The sequence below is a fragment of the Triturus cristatus genome, chromosome 7, assembly GCF_964204655.1.
Source record: "Triturus cristatus chromosome 7, aTriCri1.1, whole genome shotgun sequence".
Classification (NCBI taxonomy): Eukaryota; Metazoa; Chordata; class Amphibia; order Caudata; family Salamandridae; genus Triturus; species Triturus cristatus.
In genome coordinates this window covers 1733064268-1733081147 of record NC_140590.1, presented here as the reverse complement: position 1 = coordinate 1733081147, position 16880 = coordinate 1733064268, and positions in this window count along the sequence as shown.

Genomic DNA, 16880 nt, shown 5'->3' with positions numbered 1-16880 from the left:
AGGGAATCTGACCACTCCTATCACTATGGCAGAGAATCTGTTCAGCAGAGGAACTCATACTTTCCTAGAAGAGAGACCTCCTCTGAAAGAATGTCCAAACTGCTACAGTATGAGGAAGCTAGATTTGCCCTCAAAACCAAGCAGTTGGCATTAGATAGAGAAGCCTTTGAGCTCCAGAGAGCTTCTAGAAGAGAGGGGTTAAAAACCACTGGTGGCAGCAACAGTGTCCCTAGAGTTAGAGAATATATTCCAGACCGTAGGAACCTGTCCAAGGTTATTCCTCCCTACCAGAGTGGGGATGATATCCATAAATGGATAACTGCTATGGAAAGGGCCTATAGAGTACAACAGGTCTCCCAAAAGCAGTGGGCAGCAATCGTGTGGCTTTCCTTTTCAGATAAAGGTAGAGACAAGCTCCTCACTGTTAGAGAAGAGGATGCTGATGATTATGAAGTCCTGAAGAGTACACTGATAGATGGGTTTGGCTTAACCACTGGGCAGTACAGGTTGAAGTTCAGAGACACCCAGAAAGCACAGACTCAGGACTGGACTGACTTTGCAGATTGTGCAACCAAGGCTCTGGAGGGTTGGCTGGTTGGCAGAAGAGTTACTGATTTTAAGGGATTGTATAATCTTATTATGAGAGAACAGATCCTTAAAAATTGCCAGAACCAGTTGTTGCATCAGTACCTGGTGGACTCTGATCTGACCTCTGCCCAAGAATTGGGAAAGAAGGCAGACAAATGGGTCAGAACCAGGGTGAGGCAGAAAACCCAGAACCAAGGGGGTGACACCAAGAAGCAAGATCCTAAAGGCTCAGAGAAAGGTGGGGATAAGTCAAAAGACCAGAAGTCTTCACAAGGGCCCCAAAAATCTGCATCTGGTGGGGATTCACAGTCTAACAAGGGAAAATGCCAAAATAAGCCCTGGTGCAAATTCTGTAAACAGAAAGGGCACTGGACTTCTGACTGTAACAAGTCCAAAGACCAAACCACCACCAATCCTGCCCCTAAGGCATCTGTTCCCCCTAGTTCAGCAACTGGTGGAGGTGGTACTCAGAATAAGGTTATAGTAGGGTTGACTCTGGGTTCTGAAGTGGACTCTGGCATAGTCAGAGTACCCACTCAGGCATTGCTGATTTGTGATGGAGACATTGATATGTCCTTCCTAGTGAGCCCCAGTAATCTGGGCAAATACAAACAGCAGCCTGTAATAAATGGCAAAGAGGCTTTGGCATTTAGGGACACAGGTGCTAGTGTCACCATGGTGGCAGAGGATCTTGTGGACCCTGGACAGATCATCCTGGGCAACATGTACCAGGTTACCAATGCAAGCAATGTCAGGACCAACCATAGTCTGGCAGTTGTGAATTTCTCCTAGGGAGGGGTAACTGGCCTCAAGAAGGTAGAAGTCAGTGCAGACCTCCCTGTCGAATGTCTATTGGGCAATGATCTAGAGACTTCAGCCTGGTCTGAAGTAGAGTTAGGGACTCATGCTGAGATGTTGGGCATCCCTGCAGAGGTATTTGCTGTGACCAGGTCACAGGCCAAAATGCATCAAACTGAACCAGTTCTGGATCCTGAAACTATGGACCAGGTGATTCCCAAGAAGAGGAGCAGAAGGGTTAAGGCAGCGCCTTCCCCTCTGTCTCAGATCACAGATTCACCTCTTGAGGGAGGAGAAGCAGATCCTGAAGAAGGAACTACCCCAGAGGGACTTGAGCCTGATCAGGTTGAGTTCTTGGGGGCAGGGGGCCCTTCTAGGGAAGATCTGTGTAAGGAGCAACAGTGCTGCCCCTCTCTTGAACTCCTCAGACAGCAGGCTTCTGCTGAGGCTGCTGGGAGTGCTAGTTGGTCCTATAAAGATTATTGGGATGAGGGACTCCTATATTCTGAGGCTAGAGATCCAACCCCTGGAGCCACCAGTAGTTTGGTAATACCTCAGAAGTTTAGGGGGTTCCTCTTGACCCTAGCACATGACATCCCTTTAGCAAGTCACTTGGGCAAAAACAAGACCTGGGACAGGCTTATTCCACATTTCCATTGACCACATATGTCAGAGGACACCAAGTCGTTTAGTCGCTCCTGTGTCACTTGCCAAGCCAGTGGCAAGTCAGGTGGCACAACAAAGGCCCCCCTGATACCACTACCTGTGGTGGGGGTACACTTTGAAAGGGTAGGGATTGACATTGTTGGTCCCCTTGACCCTCCAACAGCATCTGGGCACAGATTTATCCTGGTGGTAGTGGATCATGCCACCAGGTACCCATAGGCAATTCCCCTGAGGACCACCACAGCCCCTGTGGTGGCAAGAGCCCTCATTGGAGTTTTCTCCAGAGTGGGTTTCCCAAAGAAGATCATATCTGACAGAGGTACCAACTTCATGTCAGGATATCTAAAGGCAATGTGGAAGGAGTGTGGTGTAACTTATAAATTCACTACTCCCTATCACCCACAATGCAATGGGTTAGTTGAACGTTTCAACAAAACCCTTAAGGGAATGATTAAAGGCCTCACAGAAAAACTTAGGCGAAAATGGGACCTTTTACTTCCCTGCCTTCTGTTTGCATACAGAGAGGTTCCACAGAAGGGAGTTGGCTACAGCCCATTTGAACTTCTGTGTGGGCATCCTGTAAGAGGTCCATTATGTTTGGTAAAGAAGGGCTGGGAGCTACCTCTCAAGCCTCCCAAACAGGATGTGATGGACTATGTACTTGGTCTCCGCTCCAGGATGGCCGAATACATGAAGAAGGCAACTAAAAACCTGGAGGCCAGCCAAGAACTACAAAAAACTTGGCATGACCAAAAGGCTGTGCTGACTGTGTACCAGCCAGGACAGAAAGTCTGGGTTTTGGAGCCTGTGGCCCCAGCAGACCTCCGAGATAAATGGAGTGGCCCCCATACAATTGTTGAGCAAAAGGGAGAAGTCACCTACCTGGTGAATCTTGGAACTCCCAGGAGCCCCCTTAGGGTGCTCCATGTAAACAGATTGAAACCATATGTTGACAGGGCTGACATGGACTTGCTCATGGCAACTGATGAGAAACAGGAGGAGGAGAGTGGCCCTCTCCCTGACCTGCTCTCACAGAATCCTGATGATGGGTCAGTCGATGGTGTTGCTTTGGCAATCAGCCTCACTGACCATCAGCAAACTGAATGCAGACAAGTTCTGCAACAGTACAGACATATGTTTAGCCTGACCCCTAGTCAGGCTACCTGGTGCAACCATGAGGTGTACACTGGGGACAGTCTGCCTGTCAAGAGTAAAATCTACAGGCAACCTGACCATGTCAGGGACTGTATCAGGACTGAAGTCCAGAACATTTTGGAATTAGGTGTGATTGAGCCTTCAGATAGTCCTTGGGCTAGCCCAGTAGTCCTAGTGCCCAAACCTCATACCCAGGGTGGTAAGAAAGAAATGAGGTTTTGTGTAGACTACAGAGGCCTCAATGCAGTCACCAGGACTGATGCCTATCCAATTCCCAGGGCAGATGAACTGATTGATACTTTGGCCTCAGCCAAGTATCTGAGTACATTTGACCTAACAGCTGACCACTGGCAGACCAGGTTAGCTGAGGCTGCCAAGGCCAAAACAGCATTTTCAACCCCAAGTGGGCACTACCACTTTGTGGTGATGTCCTTTGGTTTGAAGAATGCACCTGCCACTTTTCAGATGTTGGTGAACAAAGTTCTGGCAGGGATGGAAACGTATTGCTCAGCTTATCTAGATGATATTGCTGTCTTTAGTTCCTCCTGGCAGGATCACCTGGTCTACCTCAGAAATGTTTTGGAGGCCCTGCAAAAAGCAGGCCTCACTATCAAGGCCACTAAGTGCCAGATAGGGCAGAGTCAGGTTGTGTACCTGGGCCACCTTGTAGGTGGAGGCCAGGTTCAGCCTTTACAGAGCAAAATCCAAATCATCATGGAATGGGTTACTCCAACCACTCAGACACAGGTGAGAACCTTTTTAGGCCTGACTGGGTACTATAGGAGGTTTGTTAAGGGATATGGATCTATAGTGACCCCCTTAAATGATCTTACCTCAAAGAAAATGCCAAAAAAGGTTCAGTGGACAGCTAGCTGTTAGAAGGCATTTGAAGACCTAAAGCAGGCCATGTGCACTGCCCCCATCTTACAGAGTCCAGACTACACCATAACGTTCATTGTCCAAACAGATGCTTCTGAGCTGGGTGTGGGAGCTGTACTGTCTCAATGGAATGATGAAGGTCAAGACCAGCCAGTAGCTTTTATAAGCAGAAGGCTGACCCCTAGAGAGAAACGTTGGTCAGCTATAGAGAGGGAGGCCTTTGCTGTGGTGTGGGCCCTGAAGAAGCTGAGGCCATACTTGTTTGGCACTCACTTCATAGTTCAGACTGACCACAAGCCCCTCCTATGGCTAAAACAGATGAAAGGTGAAAACCCCAAACTTTTAAGGTGGTCCATTTCCCTACAGGGGGTGGACTATACAGTGGAACATAGACCTGGGACCCAACATGCCAATACAGATGGACTCTCAAGGTATTTCCACTTAGAACACGAAGACTCAATTGGTCAAGGTTAGTTTAGTGTGCCTGCGTTTGGGGGGGGGGGGGGTTGTGTAGGAGAGTAGGATCTGCACTTATGTTGCCCCCACTTTTTTTCTGATGTTAACACAGGTTTCTGACTATAGTCTGGCTGGGACCCTGCTAATCAGTGCCCCAGCCTCTCTGTTCTCTCTAAACAACTTGGAGTGCATATTAGATGCACTAGTGATTGGATACTGTGGTACCTTATGAGCCCCTAGTATATGGTACCTTATGTACCAAGGGCATAGGTACTTCACAGGCCTACCAGGGGCTGAAGCATGTTTTATGCCACCCCTGGGAATCAGACTAAATCTGACACCACAGGCCTACTACTGCAGCCTGGGTGAGGTAGTGTTAGCACTCCTCACTGAGATATAGGTTCACTATATCTCACCCTGCACACACATATAAACCTATCAGTCACCCCTAAGGCAGGCCCTATCAATCCTGAGGGCAGGGTGCTTGGTTTCCATGTGAGGGGGTGCCTCTGCCTGAGCAGGGCCCCTCTGCAGCTCTCAGAGTCCATTCTCTGGGGCTGTTTGTGAATGCGGTCAAACCATGTACTCTTAAGTGCATTATAACCACGCGGTAAATGCTAACTCTGGGATGGCTGCATCAAAACATGTTGTGTTTGGTGTCAAACGCTTTGGAATCATACCCCCACACCAGTAACTGGTGTGGGAGTATGATCCCACCCTTCTAGAGGGATAGACATGTACCCACTGTGGAAACACGGTAGAATCCTGAAGAGCCCTGGCATCACAAAGTGGATGCCACCAGTCACAGACACTGAACTGCCCTCCTGCTGCTGACTGAAACTCGCAGTGGAGGAGGCCCAACAATAGACATCCAGTCACAGGAAGGTGTAACCACCTCCCAGACAGGATTTAGTGTATTGGGGCTGGGTGGGTGCACTCCTAGAGTGCTTTGAAGTCCTGCACTGGGGGAGCAGTAGGCTCCTCTGTGCATATGCCAGCTCAAACCAGTTCAGGGGCTACCTGTCCCAGCTCTGGCGCAAAACTGGACAAAGGGAAGTGGGTGTAGCCACCCACTCCCCTGACCCTACCATAGGAGGGGTCATAGAGCTAGTCCCTCTCTTCCTTGCCATTGAAAATTAGATATCCCTGGACAAAGCTCTGAAGAAGAATCCCGGACCTTCGACATACCACTACCTCTGGAAGACGGAAGAATCTTCCTTGGAGTCAAGGAGTGACTCCCCTGCTTGGCAGGCACCAAAACTTTGAATCAACGGTCGCAAACTTTCCCGCTCCCACTGGAGTCCGATGTCCCTGCAGCCCCGGAAGTGGATTTCCTGACTTCTCCAAGGCCATTGTGAGTCCCCAGCGACGCTGAGGAAAGTGGACCCCACGAGTGACGAGGAACTGCAATACCTGGGTAGCGGGCACTATTTTTGAGTGCAACCCCTTCACGATGTTCTACGAACTTGTGCATTGACCATGTGTGGTCCAATCCTCCAGCAGGATTTCCTCCAAAGATCAGAGGCCTACCTCATCCCGAGTGACTGTGGGCTCCTGGTGAGTGAATCCTCCCGATGCGTCTTCACAATGCCTTGTCGGTTGGCTTGTGGGTCCCCAGAAGACCTTTCTACAGTTTCAAAGGGCTCCCGTGGTTGCTCCAGGCCTGCCCTGACTTACCTTCGCAGGGTGAGTCCCTCAGACCTTGCTGGTCTGCACCGCTGACTTTTACACTTTCCACAAGACTTGCTGTTACCAAGGCTTGTTGGCTTCAATCTGGTCACCGACACCACAGTAAGCTGCAGACTTCGTGGGACACGCTGAATCCAGCTCCTGATTGTCATCGACACCTCCTGGAACCTCGTGGCTGAAGAGTCAAGACACCCGTGATCACCTGAAATCACCCGACGACGGTGGGCATCCAGCTTCCTTGCCCCGGGTCACTGGCAAGTGACTTTGAACACTGTCTCCTCTGCTTTCAGGTCTTCTTTATTCTGAATCCAGCCTTGGATTCCACTGGACACTTCTCCTGTCTTCACAAGCAGCCAGTCTTCTTTAGCTCCCATTGAGAACGACGCCGCGACCCGACACCAAAATACACCTAAGCACCCGGCTTCCCTGGGTGAGGTAACTCCAGCACTATTGTGCTCCTGTGTGTGTTGGCTCTAGACCTACTTACCGTGTAAGTGACTTGCTTGTAGACTCTCCCGAAGTATCATAAAACTTTAAAATTCCAACCGCGACTTGCTCCATTGAAGTCTATTGGGATCCGCGGCTGTGTTCTCACACTGCCTGCGTCTCCCGTGGGTCCTTTACTTACCTGCCTTGGGTGGATTAGAGAGGCCCCAGCGTTTCTGAAGGCCCTAGGCCTTGTCACCTCGCAAGTCAATATTCCTAAGTCTCTTTTTTAGTATATGGTCTGGTACGTCCCTAGGGCCCCAGCTATATAAGTGCTTAATTTGTTGTGAAACTTTGATTTGTGCATATGTTCCTGACTTCTAATCTCATAAAGAGATTAGTAGAGTGTGTCTAGTAATAAATACATATATATTTTATATATATACCTGTGTGGTGTCCTTTCATTTAGTAATTCAAGAGATTATAAGGTAAAACAAGCTGCTTTACATTCCTCTAAAGACTTAGCCTGGAGGCTGCTCTCCACAGCTACCACTAGGATAGCTTTCTTTAAAAGGTTGTCTTAAACCTATCTACCATAAGAGTTGAATTGTACTGGTGCAAGGTGGCCACGTTAACCAGGCCAACTTCTCACAACGGCAGCAGCACTTCTTCGCCAGCTGCCATTGAAATCTACGACGCGACCCAACACCAAAAGACACCTATGCACCCGGCTTCCCTGGGTGAGGTAACATGAGTACTCTGGTGCTCCCGTGGGTGCTAGCCCTAGAACTTCTTAAGTCAAAAAGGGTTTGGTCCTAACTCGATTCTAAGTGTCCCTGATCTTTAAATTTCCAACCACGACATTGCCCACAGAAGCTAACGGGAACCCGCAGTTGTGTTTACACACTGCACACGGCCCCCGTGGGTCCCCTGTGTCACTACCTTGGGTGGTTCCTTGGGCTCCCAATGATTCTACAGGCTCTAGGCCTTGTGTCTAGTTCAGTCGTGGTTCCTATTCCACTTTATTGGTATATGGTTTGGTACGCCCCTAGGGCCCAAATGTGTATTTGTGCTCCTACTGTTGATTGCTAACTTGTAAATTAAGTACTTCGATCTCCAGTCTCATAAAGAGACTAGAGGGGTGTGTTTTATCTTAAATACATATATTTTAAATATATACCTGGTGTGGTTGTCCTTTCATTTGCTCATTCAAGAGATTATAGACTGGTAAAACAAGCTGCTTTACATTCCTTCAAGACTTAGCCTGAAGGCTACTCTCCATAGCTACCACTAGGATAGCTTTCAATAAAGGTTGTCTTTAACCTATTCACCATAAGGGGTTGTTTGGACTGATACAACGTGCCCAATATAATTAGTGGACAGCATATATCAGGCCAACTTCTCACACATATTTTAGCAATCCCATAGTGCGGGGATTACTGGAGGTAAGAGGAAGGCTAGTTGGCCCCTAAAGGACCCCCAGCAGTGAAGGGGACTTCAATCCCCATCCAAGAATGCGCCAGGGAGCGTGCTTGCAGAGTGGTGGGCAAAGTGAGCGTGGCCTGCTATGAGAACTTAGCAATCATACTGTGTGGGACCTACTGGAGGTAATAGGAGGGGTAGTTGGCCCCAAAGGTGTCCTTGGGAGCCAACTACCCCTCTTGTTATCTCCACTAAATCCCACACAGTGGGATTGCTAAGACGTCTTCAGAGGCCATGCCCTCCTTTCTCCACCACTCTGCAAACACACCTCCTGACAGACTACAGGATGGGAGATAAGTTCAATTTACTCCTGAGGGACTTTGGAGGCCAAGAAGCCGTCCTGGTACCTCCTGTAAGTCCTACGCATTGGAATTCCTGAGCGCTGGTTGGAGGCCCAGCACCCTTTCTCCACCACTCTGCAAATGTGACTACTAGTTAATGAAGTGTTTGCAATGTAATAAGTTTCACATTTGCGAGAATTAGAGCTATTGGCACTGTAAATGTAAAAGTTTTTTACTAGTGTTTTTTGGAGTGGAGTGGATGTACGATGTGTGTAGTAGAATTATGTGGTATGTTGTGCAGTGAAATTATGTGTATAGAAAGTATGTGGTATTTAGTGTATAGGAATTATGTAGAGTGGGATTATGTGTTATGGAGAGTAATTATGTGGTATGGTAGTATGTGTTGTGGAGTGGTAACGTCAGGTTTAATCTTCCTCATTTCCATAGAAGCTCAACTATGAACTCAGTGAGACAAAATAAGAAGGAATCACTGAGGAGCACTTGTGGACCTAGTCAGAGGTATGAGCGGGGCCACTGGAATTATGCGACTGTTTGGCTGCACCAACTTTCACACAGTTATAAATTTGCTGCATTAGTCACATAATTCATCATCTGCTCCCTAATCTGCAGATTTGAACAAAAAAAGCCTTGTTTCTAGCTCAAACGGCACAAACATGACCAAAAATGCTGTGACAAGTGTTACAGCATGGTGGAAGGCCCTTTGCAAACCTAGAATGGTCACCTGTTACTTAGTGCTAAATGTGGGCGTTAAATTGGTACTAATGGTGTGCAAGCCACTCTTGCTTCCTTCTGCGCCTCTCTTGTCTCTTTCTGCATTTCTGTTGCTTCTTTCTGCACATTTCTTTCTTTTTCTGCACTTCTCTTTCCTCTTTCTGCAAATCTCTTCTATGTTCTGCACCTCTTTTCCCTCTTTCTGCACATCTGTTGCCTCTTTCTACACCTCATCTGCTTCTTTCTGTACCCCTCTTGCCTTTTTCTGCAACCTTCTTCCCTCTTTCTGCACCTCTCTTACCTTTTTCTGTACCCCTCATGTCTTTCTGTACCTTTTTTTGCCTCTTTCAGCACCTCTGTTCCTTCTTTCTGCACTTCTTTTGTTTCTTTCTGAACCTGTATTGCTTCTTTCTGTACACCTCTTGCCTCTCTCTCCACCCCTCGTCCCTCTTTCTGAACAACTGTTGCTTCTTTCTGCACTTATATTGCTTCTTTCTGCACCTCACTTGCCTCTTTCTTTCTGCACCTCTATTGCCTCTTTCTGCAGTTCTCTTGCCTCCTTCTGTACTTCACTTGCCTTTCTGCAACTCTCTTACCTCTTTCTGCACCTCACTTGCTTGTTTTTGCACCCCTTTTACCTGTTTCTGCTCCCCTCTACCTTCTTTGTGCAACCCTCTTGCCTGTTTCTACACCTCTCTTTCCTCTTTCTGCACCACTCTTGCCTCTTTCTTTACCTCTATTCCTTCTTTCTTTACCTGTCTTATCTCTTTCTGCACCCTTTGTGCCTCTGTCAGCACCTCTGTTGCTTCTTTCTGCAGTTCTCTTCCTAGTTCTCTACCCCTTCTGCCTCTTTCTGTACCCCTCTTGCCTCTTTGTGCACCTCTCCTACCCCTTTCTGCACCCCTCTTGCCTCTTTTTCAACCTCTGTTGGTTCTGTCTGCACCTCTTTTGCTTTGTTCTGCACCTCACTTACCTGCACCTCACTTACCCCTCTTGCCTCTTTCTGCACCTCTGTTGGTTCTTTCTGCACTGCTATGGATTCTTCCTGCACCTCTGTTCCAAATTTCTGCATCCCTCTTGCCTTTTTCTGAAACCCTCTTCCCTATTTCTGCATCTCTCTCTTACCTCAGTCTGCCCACCTGTTCCTTCTTTCTGCACCCCTTTTGCCTGTTTCTGCAGTTCTCTTGCCTCCTTCTGCACCTCACTTGCCTCTTTTTGCGCAACTGTTGGTACTTTTGCACTGCTCTTGCTTCTTTCTGCATCTCTCTTGCAAATTTCTGCACCCCTCTTGATTATTTCTACACCCATTTTAGTTGTTTCTGCACCTCTCCTGCATCTGGCTGCACCTCTGTGCCCTCTTTATGTACCTCTTTTGCCTGTTTCTGAAACTGTCCTGCCTCTTTCCACAGTTCTCGTGCCTCCTTCTGCACCTTTGTTGCATCTTTCTGCACTTCTCTTGCCTCTTTCTATACCCCTGTTGCTCCATTCTGCACTTTCCATGCTTCTTTATGCACCTGTCTTGCTTCTTTCTACACCCCTGTTGTCTCTTTCGGCACTCGCCTTCCCTCTTTTTGTACCTTTCTTGCCGGCATCTGACTTGCCTCTTTCTGCACTTTTTTTGCTTCTTTCTACACTTGTGTTGCTTCTTTCTGCAATTCTCTTGCCTCTTTCTGCACTTCTCTTGCCTGTTTCTGCACCCTTCTTGCCTCTTTCTGCACCCGTCTTCCCTATTTGTGTAACTCTCTTGCCTCTTTCTACATATCTCTTCCCTCTTTCTGCACCACTCTTGCCTCTTTTTGTACCTCTGTTGCTTCTTTCTGCACTTCTCTTGGTTCTTTCTGCACTGATCTTGCCACTTTCTGCATCTCTCTTGCCTCTTTCTGCATCCCTCTTGCCTCTTTCTGCACCTCTGATGCTACTTTCTGCACATCTCTTGCTTCTTTCTGCAGCTGACTTGCCTCTTTCAGCACCTCTGTTGCTTTTTTCTGCAGATCTCTTTCCTCTTTCTGCACCTCACTTGCCTGTTTCAGTAACTCTCTTACCTCTTTATATACCCCTGTTTCCTCTTTCTCTACCTCTCTTGCCTCTTTCTGTACCTCTGTTGCCTCTTTCTGCACTTCTCTTGCTCTTTCTGCACCCTTTGTGCCTCCTTCAGCACTTCTGTTGCTTCTTTCTGCACTTCTCTTGGTTCTTTCTGCACTGATCTTGCCTCTTTCTGCATCTCTCTTGCCTCTTTCTGCATCCCTCTTGCCTCTTTCTGCACCTCTGATGCTACTTTCTGCACATCTCTTGCTTCTTTCTGCAGCTGACTTGCCTCTTCCAGCACCTCTGTCGCTTTTTTCCGCAGATCTCTTGCCACTTTCTGCTCCTCACTTGCCTGTTTCAGTAACTCTCTTACCTCTTTCTGCAACCCTGTTTCCTCTTTCTCTACCCCTCTTGCCTCTTTCTGTACCTCTGTTGCCTCTTTCTGCACTTCTCTTGCTCTTTCTGCACCTCACTTGCCTCTTTCAGCACCTCTGTTGCTTTTTTCTGCAGATCTCTTGCCTCTTTCTGCACCCCACTTCTCTCTTTCTATGCCTCTCTTGTCTCTTTCTGCACCCCAGTTCCCTCTTTCTGTACCCTTTCTCCCTGTTTCTTCACCTCTCTTGCCTCTTTCTGTGCCTCTGTTGCCTCTTTCTGCACTTTTATTGCCTCTTTCTGCAACCCTTTTGCCTCTTTCTTCACCTCTGTTGCTACTTTCTGCACTTCTATTGCCTCTTTCAGCACCTGTCATGCATCTTTCTGCACCTCACTTGCCTCTTTCAGCACCTCTGTTGCTTTTTTCGACAGATCTCTTGCTCCTTTCTGCACATCACTTGCCTCTTTCAGCACCTCTGTTGCTTTTTTCTGAAGATCTCTTGCCTCTTTATGTACCCCTCTTTTCTCTTTCTGCACCTCTCTGCCTCTTTCTGCACCCCTGTTCCCTGTTTCTGCACTTTCCCTGCCTGTTTCTGCACCTCTCTTGCCTCTTCCTGTATCTCTGTTGCCTCTTTCTGCACTTCCGTTGCTCTTTCTGCACTCTTCACGCCTCTTTCAGCACATCTGTATCTTCTTTCTACACTTATCTTGCCTGTTTCTACACCCCTCTTGCCTCTTTCTGCACCCATCTTCCCTATTTGTGCAACTCTCTTGCCTCTTTCTACATATCTCTTCCCTCTTTCTGCACCACTCTTTCCTCTTTTTGTACCTCTGTTGCTTCTTTTTGCACTTCTCTTGGCTCTTTCTACACCCCTCTTGCCTCTTTCTGCACCTGTCTTCCCTATTTTTGCAACTCTCTTACCTCTTTCTACATATCTCTTCCCTCTTTCTGCACCACTCTTGCCTCTTTTTGTATCTCTGTTGCTTCTTTTTACACTTCTCTTGTCTCTTTCTGCACCCTTCGTGCCTCCTTAAGCACCTCTGATGCTACTTTCTGCACATCTCTTGCTTCTTTCTGCAGCTCACTTACCTCTTTCAGCAGCTCTGTTGCTTTTTTCTGCAGATGACTTGCCTCTTTCTGCACCTCACTTGCCTGTTTCAGTAACTTTCTTACCTCTTTCTGCACCCCTGTTTCCTCTTTCTCTACCTCTCTTGCCTCTTTCTGTACCTCTGTTGCCTCTTTCAGCACCTCTGTTACTTCTTTCTGCACTGCTCTTCCTTCTTTCTGCACCTCACTTGCCTCTTTCAGCACCTCTGTTGCTTTTTTCTGCAGATCTCTTGCCTCTTTCTGTACCCCTCTTTTCTCTTTCTATACCTCTCTTGTCTCTTTCTGCACCCCAGTTCCCTCTTTCTGTACCATTCCTGCCTGTTTCTACACCTCTCTTGCCTCTTTCTGTGCCTCTGTTGCCTCTTTCTGTACCCCTCTTTTCTTTTTCTCCACTACTCTTGCCTCTTTCTGTACCTCTGTTGCCTCTTTCTGCACTTCTCTTGCTCTTTCTGCACTCTTCACGCCTCTTTCAGCACATCTGTATCTTCTTTCTGCACTGCTCCTGCTTCTTTCTGTACCCCACTTGCCTCTTTCTGCCCTTCATTTGCTTCTTTCTAAACCTCTGTTGCTTCTTTCAACAATTCTCTTGCCTCTTTCTGCACTTCTCTTCTTTCTTTCTGCCCCCCTCCTGCCTCTTTCTGTACCTCTCTTGCCTCTTTGTGCACCTCTCCTACCTCTTTCTGTACTCCTATTTCCTCTTTTTCCACCTCTGTTGGTTCATTCTCCACTTCTCTTGCCTCTTTTTGCACCTCGGTTACTTCTTTCACCACTGCTTCTGCCTATTTCTGCACCCCTCTTGCCTCTTTCTGCACCCCTCTTTTCTCTTTCTGCACCCCTGTTCCATCTTTCTGTACCGTCCCTGCCTGTTTCTGCACCTCTCTTGCCTCTTTATGTACCTCTGTTGCTTTTTTCGGCTCTACTCTTGCTCTTTCTGCACTGTTTGCGCCTCTTTCAGCATTACTGTTACTTCTTTCTATACTTTTCTTCCTTCTTTCTAAACCCCTCCTGCCTCTTTCTGTACCTCTCTTGCCTCTTTGTGCACCTCTCTTACCCTTTTCTGCACCACTCTTGCATCTTTTTTCACCTTTGTTGGTTCTTTCAGTGCTGCTCTATCTTTTTTCTGCCCCTCACTTGCCTCCTTCTGCACTTCTCTTGCTTCTTTCTACAGCTCTGTTGCTTCTTTCAGCAATGCTCTTGCCTCTTTCTGTACTTCTCTTCCTTCTTTTTGCTCCCCTCCTGTCTCTTTCTGTACCTATGATGCTACTTTCTGCACATCTCTTGCTTCTTTCTGCAGCTGACTTGCCTCTTTCAGCACCTCTGTTGCTTTTTTCTGCAGATCTCTTGCCTCTTTCTGCACCTCACTTACCTGTTTCAGTAACTCTCTTACCTCTTTCTACACCCCTGTTTCCTCTTTCTCTACCTCTCTTGCCTCTTTCTGTACCTCTGTTGCCTCTTTCTGCACTTCTCTTGCTCTTTCTGCACCCTTTGTGCCTCCTTCAGCACCTCTGTTGCTTCTTTCTGCACTTCTCTGGGTTCTTTCTGCACTGATCTTGCCTCTTTCTGCATCTCTCTTGCCTCTTTCTGCATCCCTCTTGCCTCTTTCTGCACCTCTGATGCTACTTTCTGCACATCTCTTGCTTCTTTCTGCAGCTGACTTGCATCTTTCAGCACCTCTGTTGCTTTTTTCTGCAGATCTCTTGCCTCTTTCTGCTCCTCACTTGCCTGTTTCAGTAACTCTCTTACCTCTTTCTGCAACCCTGTTTCCTCTTTCTCTACCTCTCTTGCCTCTTTCTGTACCTCTGTTGCCTCTTTCTGCACTTCTCTTGCTCTTTCTGCACCTCACTTGCCTCTTTCAGCACGTCTGTTGCTTTTTTCTGCAGATCTCTTGCCTCTTTCTGCACCCCTCTTTTCTCTTTTCATGCCTCTCTTGTCTCTTTTTGTACCCCAGTTCCCTCTTTCGGTACCTTTTCTGCCTGTTTCTGCACCTCTCTTGCCTCTTTCTGTGCCTCTGTTGCCTCTTTCTGCACCTTTATTGCCTCTTTCTGCAACCCTTTTGCCTCTTTCTTAACCTCTGTTGCTACTTTCTGCACCTCTCTTGCCTCTTTCAGCACCTCTGTTGCTTTTTTCGACAGATCTCTTGCTCCTTTCTGCACATCACTTGCCTCTTTCAGCACCTCTGTTGCTTTTTTCTGAAGATCTCTCGCCTCTTTATGTACCCCTCTTTTCTCTTTCTGCACCTCTCTTGCCTCTTTCTGCACCCCTGTTCCCTGTTTCTGCACTTTTCCTGCCAGTCTCTGCACCTCTCTTGCCTCTTTCTGTATCTCTGTTGCCTCTTTCTTCACTTCTGTTGCTCTTTCTGTACTCTTCACGCCTCTTTCAGAACATCTGTATCTTCTTTCTACACTTCTCTTGCCTGTTTCTACACCCCTCTTGCCTCTTTCTGCACCCATCTTCCCTATTTGTGCAACTCTCTTGCTTCTTTCTACATATCTCTTCCCTCTTTCTGCACCACTCTTGCCTCTTTTTGTACCTCTGTTGCTTCTTTTTGCACTTCTCTTGGCTCTTTCTACACCCCTCTTGCCTCTTTCTGCACCTGTCTTCCCTATTTGTGCAACTCTCTTACCTCTTTCTACATATCTCTTCCCTCTTTCTGCACCACTCTTGCCTCTTTTTGTACCTCTGTTGCTTCTTTTTGCACTTCTCTTGTCTCTTTCTGTACCCTTCGTGCCTCCTTAAGCACCTCTGATGCTACTTTCTGCACATCTCTTGCTTCTTTCTGCAGCTGACTTGCCTCTTTCAGCAGCTCTGTTGCTTTTTTCTGCAGATGTCTTGCCTCTTTCTACACCTCACTTGCCTGTTTCAGTAACTCTCTTACCTCTTTCTGCACCCCTGTTTCCTCTTTCTCTACCTCTCTTGCCTCTTTCTGTACCTCTGTTGCCTCTTTCTGCACTTCTCTTGCTCTTTCTGCACCCTTTGCGCCTCTTTCAGCACCTCTGTTACTTCTTTCTGCACTGCTCTTCCTTCTTTCTGCACCTCACTTGCCTCTTTCAGCACCTCTGTTGCTTTTTTCTGCAGATCTCTTGCCTCTTTCTGCACCCCTCTTTTCTCTTTCTATACCTCTCTTGTCTCTTTCTGTACCCCAGTTCCCTCTTTCTGTACCGTTCCTGCCTGTTTATGCACCTCTCTTGCCTCTTTCTGTGCCTCAGTTGCCTCTTTCTGTACCCCTCTTTTCTCTTTCTGCACCTCTCTTGCCTCTTTCTGTCCCTCTGTTGCCTCTTTCTGCACTTCTCTTGCTCTGTCTACACTCTTCACGCCTCTTTCAGCACATCTGTATCTTCTTTCTGCCCTTCATTTGCTTCTTTCTAAACCTCTGTTGCTTCTTTCAACAATTCTCCTCCCTCTTTCTGCACTTCTCTTCTTTCTTTCTGCCCCCCTCCTGCCTCTTTCTGTACCTCTCTTGCCTCTTTGTGCACCTCTCCTACCTCTTTCTGCACTCCTTTTTCCTCTTTTTCCACCTCTGTTGGTTCATTCTCCAGTTCTCTTGCCTCATTTTGCACCTCTGTTACTTCTTTCTCCACTGCCTTTGCTTATTTCTGCACCCCTCTTGCCTCTTTCTGCACCCCTCTTTTCTCTTTCTGCACCCCTGTTCCATCTTTCTGTACCATTCCTGCCTGTTTCTGCACCTCTCTTGCCTGTTACTTCTTTCTATACTTTTCTTCCTTCTTTCTAAACCCCTCCTGCCTCTTTCTGTACCTCTCTTGCCTCTTTGTGCACCTCCCTTACCTTTTTCTGTACCACTCTTGCATCTTTTTTCACCTTTGTTGGTTCTTTCAGTGCTGCTCTATCTTTTTTTTGCCCCTCACTTGCCTCCTTCTGCACTTCTCTTGCTTCTTTCTACAGCTCTGCTGCTTCTTTCAGCAATGCTCTTGCCTCTTTCTGTACTTTTCGTCCTTCTTTCTGCACCCCTCCTGTCTCTTTCTGTACCTCTCTTGCTTCTGTCTGCACCTCCCTTGCCTCTTTCGGCACCTCTGTTGCTTCTTTCTGCACTTCTCTTGCCTCTTTCTGCACCTCTGAGTTAGAGGTAGTTTTAATCGCCCTGCCCTATTATGTACTTGAGCCTTACAGGGGAGGTCATGCCAATCACAGGGGTACCCCAACTGAGGAACTTCGATTTTCGATTGTGATCGTATCGACCCGCCATTTTGTGCTCCGCTGCCATTTTG